The sequence below is a fragment of the Eucyclogobius newberryi genome, unplaced genomic scaffold (genome assembly GCF_026437365.1).
Source record: "Eucyclogobius newberryi isolate DKJ021-1_F unplaced genomic scaffold, fEucNew1.0.hap1 SCAF_163, whole genome shotgun sequence".
In the NCBI taxonomy this organism is placed as follows: domain Eukaryota; kingdom Metazoa; phylum Chordata; class Actinopteri; order Gobiiformes; family Gobiidae; genus Eucyclogobius; species Eucyclogobius newberryi.
In genome coordinates, this window is record NW_027315794.1 from 196,725 (window position 1) to 212,982 (window position 16,258).

General features: G+C 43.2%; 1 protein-coding gene across 6 annotated transcripts in view; it reads right to left on the reverse strand.

Annotated features, from left to right (window-relative positions):
- Positions 1-15,270, reverse strand: part of LOC140362368 (membrane-associated phosphatidylinositol transfer protein 2-like) — a 100,670-nt gene extending 85,400 nt beyond the window's left edge. For 2 of the 6 annotated variants that reach the window (XM_072448460.1, XM_072448461.1), the window contains exon 1: positions 14,674-14,924. The gene's annotated coding sequence lies outside the window, so the exon portion shown is untranslated. Of the gene's footprint in view, positions 1-14,673 lie in introns of all 6 variants that reach the window. The other 4 variants (XM_072448464.1, XM_072448463.1, XM_072448459.1 and 1 more) reach the window with 3 other exon arrangements.
- Between the last annotated feature and the right edge of the window lie 988 nt (positions 15,271-16,258).

Here is a 16,258-nt window from a genome sequence, read left to right on the forward strand (position 1 = left end):
GACTGTCACTCCAAAAGACCTAAGTCTCCTCAGGAGGTAGAGCCGACTCTGGCTCTTCCTGTACAGTGTGTCTGTGTTCAGTCCAGTCCAGTTTGTGGTTCAGATGAACACCCAGGTACTTGTATGAGTCCACCCTCTCAATGCCCCTTTCCTGGATGTTCACTGGTGAGGGGGCAGCAGAGTGGCGTCTGCGGAAGTCCACCACTATCTCCTTGGTCTCTCCTTGATGAGGAGGTGGTTCTGCTGACACCAGTCCACAAATCCTGCTCCAGTCCTCTGTACTCTGCATCATCGTCGTCCGTGATGAGTCCAATGATGGCAGAGTCGTCAGAGAACTTCTGCAGGACACAGCTGTCTGTGTCGTGTCTGAGGTCTGCAGTGTAAAGGGTTAAGAGAAAGGGCGCGAGGACGGTGCCCTGGGGCGCCCCCACACTGCAGGTCCGAGTGTCAGACACACAGTCCCGGGCTCTCACAAACTGGGGTCGGTCTGTGAGGTAGTCCAGGATCCACTCTGCCAGGTCATACTCCACACCAGCAGTCTCCAGCTTGTCCCTCAGGAGCAGCGGCTGGATGGTGTTGAAGGCACTGGAGAGATCAAAGAACAGGATCCTCACAGAGCTGCCAGGCTTTTCCAGGTGAGAGAGAGAGCGGTGCAGCAGGGAGATGACGGCGTCCTCCACTCCTATGCCAGGCCGATATGCAAACTGCAGCGGGTCCATGGCTGAGCCCACGGTGGAGCGGAGGTGGTCAGGACCAGCCGCTCCAGTGTCTTCATCAGATGGGACATGAGAGCCACCGGCCTGAAGCTGTTGAGGTCTTTGACGCGTGGTGTCTTGGGCACAGGTACCAGACAGGAGGTCTTCCAGACCTGTGGTACCACCCTCAGTTTCAGGCTCATGTTGAAGACATGCTCCATAACTCCACACAGTTCATCTGCGCAGGACTTAAGGAGCCTGGGGCTGATGCCGTCAGGTCCCGCTGCCTTCCTCACTTTAATCCTCTTCAGCTCACTCCTCACCTGTGCTGCTGTGACAGTCAGTGGTTGGCAGGGGGACTGTGTGCTGGGGGGATGGGTGCGTCCAGGGGGACTGTGTGCTGGGGGGGATGGGTGAGTCCAGGGGGACTATGTGCTGGGGGGATGGGTGAGTCCAGGGGGACTGTGTGCTGGGGGGATGGGTGAGTCCAGGGGGGACTGTGTGCTGGGGGGATGGGTGAGTCCAGGCGAAGTGGGGAGCTGATGGTCCGGGGCGGAGAAATGAAGCGGAACGGATGCAGGGCATTGTCCAGCTGTGGAAGAGGGAGCATGCAGTTGTGCAGGGGGAGGGGCGGGTGACCGATCAAATCTCAAGAAGTGAGCTTTTAAATCATTCACCCACTGTAGATCCCCCTCTGTCTGGGCAGGGGGGATTTTGAAGCCCGAGATGGTTTTCAGGCTTCTCCACACTCCCTGAATGTTCTTCTGCTGCAGCCGCTCCTCCATCCTCCTCATGTAGCCGGCTTCAGCCTGCCTGATCTTCCTCCTCAGCTCTTTCTGCACAGTCCTCAGCTCCTCCTTGTTCCCTGACCAGAAGGCTCTCTTCTTCTCCTTCAGCAGAGCCTTCAGTTCACGGTTAATCCATGGCTTGTTGTTTGGAAAACACCGCACCGTCCGGGAGGGAACAATGTTCTCAAAACAGAAGTTGATGTAGTCCGTGATGCACTCTGTAATGGTGTTGATGTCCTCCCCATGTGGGCCATAAAGCTCAGTCCAGACAGTGGTGCTGAAGCAGTCCCCCAGAGCCTCCTCGCTCTCCGCAGACCACATCCTCACCTCACGGGACACCACAGGCTGCCTGCGCACGATGGGTATGAACCCATCGTGCGCAGGCAGCCTGTGGTGTCACAGGCCTCAGATGTAAACGGTTGTGGTCCGAGCTGCCCAGGGGAGGGAGGGGGGAAGAAGAATAAGCCTCTTTGGTGTTGACAAAGAACAAGAACAGATTTAATAACATGTTAAAGTCTTTTACTGGTTGGCTTATGGCCAAAGTTTTGCAACTAACAGCACAAATCTGAGATTTAAGTTCTGGACAACAAAATTTAAAAAAACTTCTACCAGACCAGTAAAAGAAAATCAAATGAAAAGCTTTGACATGTTGAAAGAATCCTTTGACTTGGATAAACAGGACTTTTATATATGGCCGTGGCTGGAGAGCCGCGGCGCGGTCAAATTGCTGCGCATTTTCTAACCCTAACCCTAACCCTTATAGCCTCATGGCTAACTCTAACCTTAACCCTAACCCTAACCTTAACCCGGCGCGGTCTAAAACGGCGCTAAAACGCGGTCAAATAGCGGCGCAGTTTTCAGGAGCCGGCACATAAATAACAAGGCAGTTTCGGCCGCGCGCCGCGGCACTGCAGACACTCCCTTTATATATATATTTACAAATAAGGAATTATTAAATCCAATATGCAATAAACAACGACCACTCTAACTGTCTTTGTATTCGTTTTGATAGAAGAAGTGGGAAGGTGTATGTCAATAGAGAACCACAAAATCACATGGGGGGGAATTTTGTTAAAAAAATGTAACACGTTTCTTCATAACTCCATGTCAAACTGCACACTATTCACAAGGAAATTCCAACTACATTACCATGTGTTTTTGGGAACTGACCTGTTGCTCAAAAATGTTGGACTGAGATCAATAAAGGGCTACAAATAGTCTTTGACACCACCATCCCGCTTGATTTCAGAAATATGTATTTGACTCTAAAAACCTGTGCCATGGACACAATAAATGGATACCTTTAGAAACATACTCTGGTGGCAGGAAAGAAGGCAATTACAAAAACAATGGAGGATTCATACAGCATCAACAATCAAGGACTGGACCCAAATTATAACTGACATTCGAAAAATGTTATTTAGGTGGCGTCTTGATTTTGTTTACTTTAGATTAATATGCTCTTTTTCATATTACGCAGGAGAAGGTCCAGAGCCATCACTCGGTTAAATGTACCCATCAATCTGATGTATCCATTAGTCTTCGCGTGGACAAGTGCAGATCTCTCAGCGGCTGATGTTACAGCACAGAGCGACGCAGAGCGGTGTGGTTTTGCTCCGCATGGAAAAACAAACCAAAGACCGAAGACCTCGTCTGAGCTAAAAAAAAAAAAAATTGGATTCCAATTTAAATAAAAAATGGTGCACTTATAGTCGGAACTGCCTGCCAACTTTTATAAATGAGACCAGCAGTACATTAATTACAAGTGCCCTCAAAAATCTCTTGCCACAGAATCAATCCTTCCTCAGTTGTGAATTCCAGAACAAGATGAGATGTGGTTTTCTACAGTATTTTCTGAAAAATATTTCCATTACAATCCAGCGTACAGTAAAAATAGATTATAGCGCACAGATTAGGCCTCTCATGATAATTACAATATTGACTTATTTGTATAAATATGCACAAGATAGATAGACTAGATAAATGTGTGTGTGTTATGCTTTCCCGGAGCAAAGCCAAAGCTAGTGTGTTTTGAGCATGCTACATGTGGCTGTGTCTATGTGTTTTGAGAATGCTACATGTCGCTGTGTCTTGAACACGCTACATGTCGCTGTGTCTATGTGTTTTGAACACGCTACATGTGGCTGTGTCTACGTGTTTTGAACACGCTACATGTGGCTGTGTCTACGTGTTTTGAACACGCTACATGTGGCTGTGTCTACGTGTTTTGAACATGCTACATGTCGCTGTGTCTACGTATTTTGAACACGCTACATGTCGCTGTGTCTACGTGTTTTGAACATGCTACATGTCGCTGTGTCTACGTATTTTGAACACGCTACATGTCGCTGTGTCTACGTGTTTTGAACATGCTACATGTCGCTGTGTCTACGTATTTTGAACACGCTACATGTCGCTGTGTCTACGTGTTTTGAACACGCTACATGCCGCTGTGTCTACGTGTTTTGAACATGCTACATGTCGCTGTGTCTACGTGTTTTGAACACACTACATGTCGCTGTGTCTGTGTGTTTTGAACACGCTACATGTCGCTGTGTCTGTGTGTTTTGAACACACTACATGTCGCTGTGTCTGTGTGTTTTGAACACGCTACATGTCGCTGTGTCTACGTGTTTTGAACACACTACATGTCGCTGTCTGAGTGCAGCAGCTTTTCCTCCTCTGCATAAAGGTGGAAAGGGTTTTTGCATGTAACGCAAATCAGCAAACATCATGTTTTGGCCAGAAGAGAATAAGAACATCAGACATACTGGACTCTGTGACTAATCAATGCAAAAGCAGAATTCTCCGCCACACAGCCTATGTCAGCGCTTTTAGTCAACTTCAACTAAATATTAAAAAGCAAGTGCCATTTATCAAGATATTTTCAGAGGCAAATTATATTGACTGTCAAAAATGATCGGGACAGGCCTAGCACAGATGTGTCTTAAACTAATCTATGACTCCCAAGCATTTCAGAACATGTTTGTCGAGGTCTAACTAAACCACAGGGCTAACAGGTTATAAATACAGAATAAGACCCAATGGAGACATTGAGCCATTATAATTAAATAGTGTTATTTTGTGTTCTGTCCTTTCTTTTGCACACGCGTCAACAGGAAACCCACATTCGTTTTTCCATCAACACTATTAGATCAGAGCCGACTTTTTTTTTTAACATCTCTTTCATGCAATATTCAAAAGCTCTTTCTTCAATAATCCGCCTATTTGCTGGTCAAATGTAGCCAGAGCGGGTTCCACTCCCTCAGACTTTATACGGCTCGATGAGAAGATTTAATATGCTCTGTTGAAGCATTGTACACAGGAAAGACAACAAACCAACTGCCCTTTTATAATCCAATTAAGGTTTATTAGTTTTCCATTCCATCCATGAATCCCTCGTAAAATCTTCAATGTTACCTGCTACTGTACTTGTACTTTTTACAATCAGACACAACTAAATTGATATTTTTTAAATGTAATAGGACCACTTTCTGTAACATCAAATGTGACTGATAAGATTCTGTGGACTTATTCTCATCCATGAGTTTGTTTTGAGGAATTATCTTCACTCTATTAAATTAAGCAAAATGAGCTAGTGAGGCTAGACTGCTCCTATTAACATTTCTATATAGAACAATTTAAAATAAATGGTAAAAAATAAATTGTGTGGTGCTTTTTTGTTATGAAAAACAGCAAAAAAGCATAATTTGTCTCCTTAAAAAGTCTGCTTGGTTTTGTTAATGAACCTTAATTGGAAAATGTATTTGTTTTTCATTGAAACATTTTTTTGCCATATCACCCAACCCAGGGCTTGTGATCTCTTTTCTTCTAAATAAGTCACGATGTCATTCAGGTTAAAGCCATATCTGAGCGAGTTATGAGTTTGTTTTACTTATTTGTCCTCAAGCCAGGAAATAAAGATAATAACAAATCTCAATATTCAAAAACCTGTACACACAATTACCTGTATCCTCATAATACCAAGCCATTATGTGTTCCGGCAGCGAAGGGTCACGCCGAGTAGAAAGAATGTTCCACCCCTCTCTGTGACACCAAACATTTACATACTGCGTGCTCGTGTTCAGGGACGTCAGCAACACTGGAAACACAACGCACTACTTCCTTCCTGCACATCTTTCACTCAACATCCTCAGTATATGGAGCAATGACAAGCACCCAGCCACATCCACATACCCAACGCTGTTTCTATGCTGCCATCTTCACAGTAACTCTCCTCTGTATTGTGAAAAAACGACACTTTAAAAAAAGGACCTTGTGCCCTCATAAAAAAGTAAAATAACGTACTGAAGGCAAGATGTATATAGTTTTGTTCACTCATTCATTAATCCCATTTACAAACTTATCTCCCTTTGTGCCTCAGAAATCACTCTCAGTTCCACAGATTGGTGCGTGGGTCTCCTGTGCCGTTTTTAAGTCCTGGAGGAAGTGGACTATCTCTGTTCTGCATCAAATTCGTCGGAGCTGTGGTTGCAGGTGTTGGCTCTTTGAAAACCTCTCCATACTAAATGCATGGATGTGGGGAAAAAAAACTTTGGGGGTTGTTTTGAGGTACAATTAACACTAATAGAAGGTTAAAAGCTCACTAAAGTCGAATTTGCATATTATAAGATAAGATAAGATAAGATATTCCTTCATTGTCCCACATGGGGAAATTTCATTGGTGCAACGCAGGTAGATACAGAGGTAGATACAGAAGAATAGATCACTTATAGGAAGTCTGAAAAACACTTTCAGTAGAAGATCTCCTATAAATAAATAAAAACTCCCATAGACAAATAAATAAATAAATAAATACCATTGCATGTGATCCCGACAGTAATTGCACATGAATATGTGTCACGACAGCACATAGATTGCACATGAATTTCACAGTAATTGCACATGAATTGCACATGAATTCCAACAGCAATTGCACATATGACAGAATTGCACATCAACCTTTAGGACCTTTAACATGTAATGCCCTCTCAGCCTGTGGTTACCCCGCTTGGGCCCTCAACAGAGTGAAGAGAACCAAAAAGCAGGACAAAAGGGAAACTGAACAGAGAAGGAAGGGTGTTTCTATCCCTTATGTGTCTGGCCTGTCGGAAAAACTGCAGAGAATTTTTAGACAACACGAAGTCCCTGTTTATTTTAAACCAGGAAACACTTTAAGACAAAAACTGGTTCACCCAAAGGACAAGTTGCCGACTCAAAAACAGAGCAATGTAGTTTATTCGATCCAATGCAGTGAAGAAAGCTGTAAAGAACGGTACATAGGTGAGACGAAACAGCCTCTACACAAGAGACTTTATCAGCACAGAAGAAATACAAGTTCAGGACCTCAGAGTGCCGTGCATCTCCATCTTGAAGCCTCTAATCACTCGTTTGAAGACGGTGAGGTGAAGGTTTTAAGCAGGGAGAAAAGATGGTTTGAAACAGGAGTCAAGGAAGCTATTTTTGTTAAAAAAGAAAGACCTTCTTTAAACAGAAATGGAGGGCTAAGGTTTAATCTTCCTGTTATTTATAATGGGTTACTGAACCCCTGGAAAGGTAGAGGACCAGGACAAGGACATTCGGATGCTAATCAGGTACTCAGGGTGGTTGAGCCAGGGTCTCACAAAGACAAAGAGGATTCTAATAGCCCATTAAAATTCTGAATAGGCTAGCTCGGTAGATACAAGGGGGGAGTTTCTGTTGAAACAAACAACTCTTTCTACTTCAGGAAGGCTCCTCCCAATGGGCGGGTCTTACCACAGAACAGTATTAATATCGGAGTTCTCGATCTAAATTCTTTTATTGACAATGACTCTTGGATGAGAGTCGAAACGTCTAATTTTTCAAACTGAGTCCAGATGACTACAACTGAAGCCTTTTCTACTTTAACATGTAACTAATTAGTAAGGAAGGAATATGCCTCCACACACATCTTTGAGGAGGCCGCTAGTACTTGAAAGTGCTTAATTAAAAGATCGGAAAAGAGCTGACCAATGAGCTATCCACAGACTGAGCCATGTGTCTGGTCCTGGGCTCAACACAAATGCTCATTGTACATTGTGGAGCCTGAAGCCTAGACAGGACTGGTCTGAGCCTAACCTGATGTCACATATTATAAGCATTTTGAAAATACTTTTGGGACAATATGATTGATAGTTCATATTTTGAGAACATGTTATTTTTTATTTAGGGTGCATTCAGGTCTAATTTTTACCCTCACAGTCAAAAAATTAGATCGCAAACTATACTTTTGTAGTACCATATTGTCATAAACATATCGAAGTAAATGTACTGAATGTGTCATCTGGGCTTTTTTGAATCGCAGTTGCAATAAGTGGCATTGTCATTCAATTATTGTATTAAAGCGTCAAACAAACTGAATTTTTCATTTTAGATGGTTTATTGCACCAAAATGTATTAAATATGTGTCCTAAACGTGAGCGGGCTGCATCTCCTTAAACATGACTATCTGCACGTTTTGTGTGCAAGTGACTCCACATCCAGAACATTACATGCTGCGCCTTTAAATGCATCATACAAATATGGATAAGACCATTGTCTAAACCACCAGTGGGAAACACTGTGGGACTAAACCCAAAACTAAACCAGGACTTGAATAGGATATCGGCCTGTCCGCTCAACAAAATATAGCTGATACAGTATATTTTGGGCCTCAATCGCACTCCAAAATTTGTTATCATGGCAGGTCAGGTAGGACTTAAACAACTTTAAACCAGGACTAAACTGGGCAAGAACACACCCCAAGTTTAATCAGTATAAAAAATACAGATGTGCATCTCTAATGTCCATGACACAATGAAATCAAATCGAGTGCCAGAGCTAAATGTAACGTGTTCTTCTTCACTGGGGCATAAATGAAAGAGAGCCAAGTGGTGCAGATCAGATTCGATTCACACTAGCCAGCAGCTCTGTCAGACCACAGCCACTTACGGCAAAGACTTTCAACATACAGCTGTGATATCTCAGTCCAACTGCAGCAAAAAGTATGCTTTATGTATGCAGTATGTTTGGAACGACTGCGCTATTCTGATATCTGTAAAACGAATAGGACCAACACTACTGGCATTCTATAGTAAGAAAGTATTTGACTACCCAAGAGATTCAATGTCAGTATCAAACCTGCAGATAAGAAGAATTCATAATTCTTATTACCGGTAAATTAATAGGACTCCATCATTACTCAGACATTGAATTCTTAAAGTCTTAAACCATTTTAAACGTGAGACTGAGTGCAAACCTTGAGGGAAATGACGAGAAAAGAGAAGAAATCTTTAGTCCTCCCAGTGCAAAGACTACAGAGCCAAAAGTTGTGGGCTAACAAAGCTAGTGTCCATAGTAACGCGACTCTTAAGTGTTCAAAACTAGAGCTGAACTTCTAGTTTACATGGATCGGAAAAATAATGTGAAAAAGCTGCCAAACTACACAGGAAGTAGAGTTGTTCTTACTGTATAATCTGCAGCAGCTTCACCAATCTTAGCAGAACACTGTAAACAGTTTACAGCTTAAAAATGGCTTACCCAATCAAACGGAGCTAATCGGGCCTAAATCTGGCAAATTCTCCTGACTTGTAGTGTGTCGGCCTCCGGAGAGCGTGGCCGTCCTTCCTCTACCACAAGAAGACCGAGTAAGTGTGTGTGTGTCTGTACAATCACTGGTCTGAAAGAGGAACTGAAATGATCTAGATTTAGGACTGTGTCTTTTTCTGATAACATAAGTAGTGAAGTAGAATGGTGAAGAACGGAGCTGACCGAGGCGCCTGACTGAACCACAGAGTGTTATCTGACCTCTGCCCGCTCCCACTCTCACACAGACCAGTAAACAGGACATATATTTACAGGACACATATTCTGCATTATTTGTATTTTTATCAGCCTTTAAACTTTAAATATATTCTTGTAGCGCTGCCATGGAATCTCATGTTTTACAACTTAAATAATCAGTCTACAAAAAGCATGCATTACTTCATTATCAGTCAGAGATTTGAGTTTGAGCACCATGACATGACACTGATATGTTTAAAGTAAGTACACAGTTGTATTTCTGCTACTTTGATAGCAGAAATAATCAGAACGAGTCTGGCGAGGATTTATGGCTTTAAAAACTCCGAGCTTGAAATGGAAAAGGTGTTTGAGGCTCAGAGGGAGAGGAAACGGGTTTCATCAAACAAGCGTGAATGAAGCTAAATCCAACTGCTGGTATGCTTTTGATGAGGAAGCTATTTTATAACATGATTAATTTTGAGGTAGGAGTTTGCTTGCCTGCCCAACCTGCTGGTCTGTCTGCGGAGGAGGGCACAGCCCCCACTGAGAACTGGTTAAGCAGAAGTCTTTAATGCCACACCTCCGCTCTGTCACTCACCTACAGCACATTCACGGATCGCTGCAGGGAAACTGAAGGAAAACAAACATACGCACACTTCTGTGAGGTGAAACATAGAACCTCCACAAAGCAGCAGGACAAAGGTTGTGTGCAAGGGAAAATGTGGCAGAACTGAGAAATCCATAGTTATTTTACAAATTAATGTATACAGCGAGACAACCAGAATATATACTACGTCTACTTGATATATACACTAATGTCTACTTTGCACGATAACGATGTTATAGAAATTATCCTTCACATAATACATGGCAAAATTTGTGACAAGCATTGTAATTGCGATTGGATTTATGATTTTAATAGTTGGATTCCATTCTGACATGCACATTTAAAACCTGCCCAAGGCCAAGGGTTTTCAAAAGTATGATTAAATCAATACTACAATTAGAATCGAAAGTAGATACTTATTTGAACAAGTACTGATACAACAACAAGCAAACAAACAGGATACAGTTGGACATTTCCTTTACAGTTTTAGAATGTTGTTGAGTTTTATCAGAACTAGACCAAATGGTATGCTAAAAATACTACTAGTATTCTATTTTTTGTATGGTTATTGCTGCGGTATCAAAATCAGTATAGAGTTTTGAATCATGTGTCAAAAGACTATTTGAAATATTAGTATCATGATAACACTACCAAGAACCGTAACCACATGAAGGCTGAAATACGAACCGCCAAACCAAGAATCCCATTTTCAGGATGCATTTCAGGATGTTTGTAGAGGTTAAAACCACAGGGTTAACAGCTTCTAACGTTTAATAAGATTGAACATTGCTAATTCCCAGAGTTATTAAAGCAGCCATTATGATTAAATATATCCTCATCTATGATTGTTCTACGTACTGCAGGCCTGGGAGGGAAATTACATTCCTTTGCACCTGCACCAGGTTTTTTTGGCTTTCTAAATGCAGGAAACCGCAGATTGACACCGTTATTGAAAAGTGTTACGTCGTCGTCAGAGACAGAGGTGCTCATGTTTGGGCAGGCTTCAGAGGAACGGCTGTGTTTGTGTGCGTGTGCGTGTCAGGGCCTACTCTCCGCACACACACACTCACACACACTCACTCACTCACACTCACTCTCACACACACTCACTCTCACACACACTCACTCTCACTCACTCTCACACACTCTCACACACTCTCACACACTCTCACACACTCTCACACACTCTCACACACTCTCACACACTCTCACACACTCTCACACACTCTCACACACTCTCACACACTCTCACACACTCTCACACACTCTCACACACTCTCACACACTCTCACACACTCTCACACACTCTCACACACTCTCACACACTCTCACACACTCTCACACACTCTCACACACTCTCACACACTCTCACACACTCTCACACACTCTCACACACTCTCACACACTCTCACACACTCTCACACACTCTCACACACTCTCACACACTCTCACACACTCTCACACACTCTCACACACTCTCACACACTCTCACACACTCTCACACACTCTCACACACTCTCACACACTCTCACACACTCTCACACACTCTCACACACTCTCACACACTCTCACACACTCTCACACACTCTCACACACTCTCACACACTCTCACACACTCACACACACTCACACACACTCACACACACTCACACACACTCACACACACTCACACACACTCACACACACTCTCACACACTCTCACACACTCTCACACACTCTCACACACACACACACACACACACTCACACACACTCACACACACACTCACACACCAATGTCCCTTTTATTGACAGTTACGTGAAGAGCCACAGCGCTGCCTCCATGACTCACCCGGTCCGGCCGCGCTGAGTCAAGAGGCCCCCATCCATGTAGCATTCACTAAGAAGAATGAGCACACCGCCCCGTGGTGGTGATGGGAAAACGGCTATGTCAATATTTGGACTTGAATTACATGTTCATTTGTAAAGTCAACATGTCGTTTTGTAGCCTAATTTAGTCCTCACAGCAGGGAACGGCTATGAATACACGAGCGCGTGACGTACATCCAATTGTTTGAATGATTTCTGGGCTATTGCACTTAGAACGCAACATACTTAAATTGTATTTCAATATGAATTCATAAACATTTCGTCATTCGATTGGAGACTATGAAAAACCTCCAGAAATATCACAAAATTGCATTTGCACGAGGTGACAAACACAGTGATTAATTTCCATAAAACATAAAGGAAACACTGTCGCCCAATTTAAAGATAAAAGAAATACATAACAAGACCTTAAAGAGGCTAGATATTTTCAAAATGTTTTGTTAAAAGATCATTCCAAAAATATAAAACACTAATCCCAAACTTGTTAGCCAAATTTGCTGTTGCAACTTAACGATTATATAAAAGTAATAAATGCTGTATGTTTCCGTTGTTGTGTCCTCAGCGTACTTGCCAGAGGTGTTTCTAAGCAGAAACATAATGTGTGAGAAATGTGATTATGTTTCTGATACTGTTACTGTTAATTAATGAACCAACAAGACTTAACAAGAGTACAAATATTAATGGAATGTCACACTGTGAAGCCAACGCAGAGATTAGACAGGGAAACGGTGCGACAAAAGGGACACTTTTCTGACGCTCGTGGATTTGCACAAAGCTTCATCACTTTTGACACAGTTTGGCATTGCACAAAATCTCCCCAACACTAGATCTGTTTCAGCACCAATAATATAACAAATGCTAGATTAAATTTTTGTGAAAAATAAAACACGGAAGGGTTTAACGACATTATTAATCCAGTACAGAGGTTTAGAGGGAAATGTGACAGCAACCAAAGAATATTCACTTGTGTTCATGATCAGAATTACCAGCAGGTTCTTTACCATCAGAGCATCATCAGACAGGATTAAGAAGCAAATAAAACATCAACAACAATCAACTCAGTCTAATGTGGGCGATGTGACAAAAAATATTAATCATGATTGCTTTTCCTCATATTTATCGATCACAATTTGAGTTTAGCTTATAAAAAACTAATAAAAATGGCCTTCAATATTTATTTTCCAAACATAAACAACACTATTAACAAGGGTCTATTGTATTTTATAGTTCTTTTACATTTCTCTGTTTTACTATCTGGAAACCGAGAGTCCCAGAACTGTTCTCTCGTCTTTCCACTTCTCAACCAATCATCTTTTAGCATCCGATGGAACTTGGTTATTTTGTGAAACTCAGTGTATTGTTTTTCCTTCGTCTGGTATCGTCGCTTCCCGTTTGCACCCCGGTCCTCATGTACCATCTCCGGGCGTCCTTGACCACATCGCCGCTGGCACCAGTGTGTTGTCAAGTGATAGTGGCTGATGGTCCGTGGATTAGGGCTGCAACGACTAATCGAGTAAATCGAGTAATTCTTTGATCATCATTTTATTGTCTTGTTGATTTACATTTTTAATTACGTACCAGAAATTACCAATCTTGAGGAAAAGATGGGAGTCTGATGAGCTTGGCAACTGGTCTCGAATAGAACTTGTCTGCCATATATTGAATCACAATTATGCAATGAATATTGACATTGTACATGTAGAAGGAATATCTATACAATAAATGTGTGATTCACTTTATTCATCCATTACTAATTGTACTTTATTTCTATATTATAGAAACCATCCACACACAAGAGAACTTTAGGATGAACCTTTTTGAATAAAGAGTGGTAAAAGTGTACACTGGAGACATTGAGGATTATCAAGTCAGGCGATATACAGAGGTTTGGCTGTGATCTCCATTTAAAAGATCGATGTGATTAGAGATAACTGAATCTCTAATCAAACTTGATCAATTCCACAGGCCTAGCATGTAACTCACTCATTAGATTACCAGAACGACGCAAATTCATTTCATTTTATCTCCTCTCAATCAATACTAGCTCCGCTCCTGCCACTACATTGTGCCTTATCATGCACCTGATCATCCTGTTCAAGAACACCACGTACAATCCTGTCACTTCACGCAACAACCAGACATTCTCCTCTTCGAGATCATGAAACATTTATCATAAAGCAAATGTTGCCTTGGAGCTCCATAATCAAAACTATAAATAAGAGACATGTCTGCCCTTTTGTGGTGGTCCGTTCACGTTTGGTGCTGGAATTGAACCTCAAACCAAGACATTTAAAGCTGAAGATAATAATTACGACTGTCAAGATATGATGATTTTTCATAGTCGACTAGTCGCGATCAGTTGATTAATCACTGCAGCCCAAGACGATGCTCTTCTATCACGTCACTTAAATCATCAGCAGCAGCAGCAGCACACGGACCCCCACACGCACTCGGACCGCCACACGGACCCCCACACGGACCCCCACACGCACACGAACCCGCACACCGCACACGGACCCCCACACGCACTCGGACCGCCACACGGACCCCCACACGGACCCCCACACGCACACGAACCCGCACACCGCACACGGACCCCCACACGCACTCGGACCGCCACACGGACCCCCACACGCACACGAACCCGCACACCGCACACGAACCCGCACACGGACCCCCACACGCAGCCAGCAGCAGCACAGGCCCGTCACGGGAAGGCAAACTTAGCGGGGAGTTAGTTACGAAACCAAATGACTATGAAACAAAATGGCATTTGAGCAAAAAAAGAAACGTTGCTTCTTCTTGTGGAACATCTCCGCCGCCGCGTGCACGCCAGCGAACCCGCCACTGCTGCTGTTAGTTACCTAGCAACATGGCAGCGCGGTCAAAAGCACTCAAAATGATGGCTCGCGACGCCTGTCACGCACACGTACCTGGACCTGATGCACACCGGCGACACCGGGGAAGCGTTACAAAACACTCCAAAGTTCAAGGGCCGCGGTCTGGTCCGTCAGGGGCCGTCAGGGTCCGTCAGTCAGCACCACTGGATGACGAGGAGGTGTAGATGGAGAAGAAGGGGTGGCATGTTGGCGCTAGGTGTTGGTGGCGTTGGCACCCGAAATTTAGCAAAGCGTCGGTGCTCGGTTTGGCGTGGCCCGTGCAACGCTGAAGGAGAAAAAGGAGGAGGCGCGCGGCTGCAGGTACAGCGCGGGGAAAGAGCAGAACAACATGGTGAAGCCCATTACATCCGTGTTTACACCGCCAGCCCACGCCGCGTTCACTTCAGCCCCGGCGGAGAGGGAGAGAGAGAGAGGCGCGCAACAGAGACTTCCTCCGTCGACAGCAAAAGGCCAAAGTCGCTATGGTAACGCGAGAATGTCCTTGGTTATCCAGAAGGGAAAAACCGCAAGCGTCGTAATGTTGCTAAAAAATGGCGCGGTTGAAAAGTTCAGCTCCACGGCCACCAAATGCCTCCGCAAACCCGCGAAGAGAGCGGAGAAGACACGGAGACGCCGCTCACATCGTAACTTCACTCGTCAAGTGTTGAACCTCTGCAAGTCTACACACACACGCGTACGCACACACTGTGTGCACACACACGCGTACGCACACACTGTGTGCACACACACGCGTACGCACACACTGTGTGCACACACACGCGTACGCACACACTGTGTGCACACACACGCGTACGCACACACACGCGCGCGCACGCGCACACACAAACACGCGCGCACACGTGCACACAGCCCTCAAACCAAGCCCCCGGAAGCCAAGATGGCCGCCATTGAAACCTATGGAGCGTGCTCATTGGCGCATGGTTCCAAAAAAGTTTTTTAGTTCCGCATTACTTCCTGAATACTGTCTCATTTACGCCCACTTTTGTGACGTCATCGCCATAAGGCTTTGGCGTCGGGAGCGCGCACGTCACAGCAGCGTGAAAGACTGAGAACAGTCAACATGGACTTTTGGAATGATTCGGCTTGAAATAGTCTGTTTACGTAACGTATAATGATGGATTGTTATATCCATCTATAAATATACATGTATCATGTTGTAAAGCTCTGATATTTAAGAGAATTATAAAGAAGTGTTAAGATAAAAAGTCTGGTTTAATGACAATAAATTACATTTAGAGGTGTAATAACGTCCTCATCATTTTCTGTAGTTTTTGGTTTGGGTATATATTTTGTTATTAACTTTTCAGTTATTTATTTACATAATATGATTTGGCCAATATGCTTTTTTTTAATCAAATGAGAAGAAATATAAAATATAATCAACAATTCTGTTACATAATTGAGTTAAGCAGTATTTAATCATATTCACTTTTTCCTTTTGTGTCGTTTTTGTGTCATGTCAATCTTTAATAAATACAAAACACATTTGTTTATTAATGTATTTAATAAGAATAATGAACATGAATGAACTTGTTCAATTAAATGCAAATCTGATTATAACTACAAATGATAAATTGATTTTAGCCACAGTTTTAGTTGAGTTTTAAAGCTGCAATGT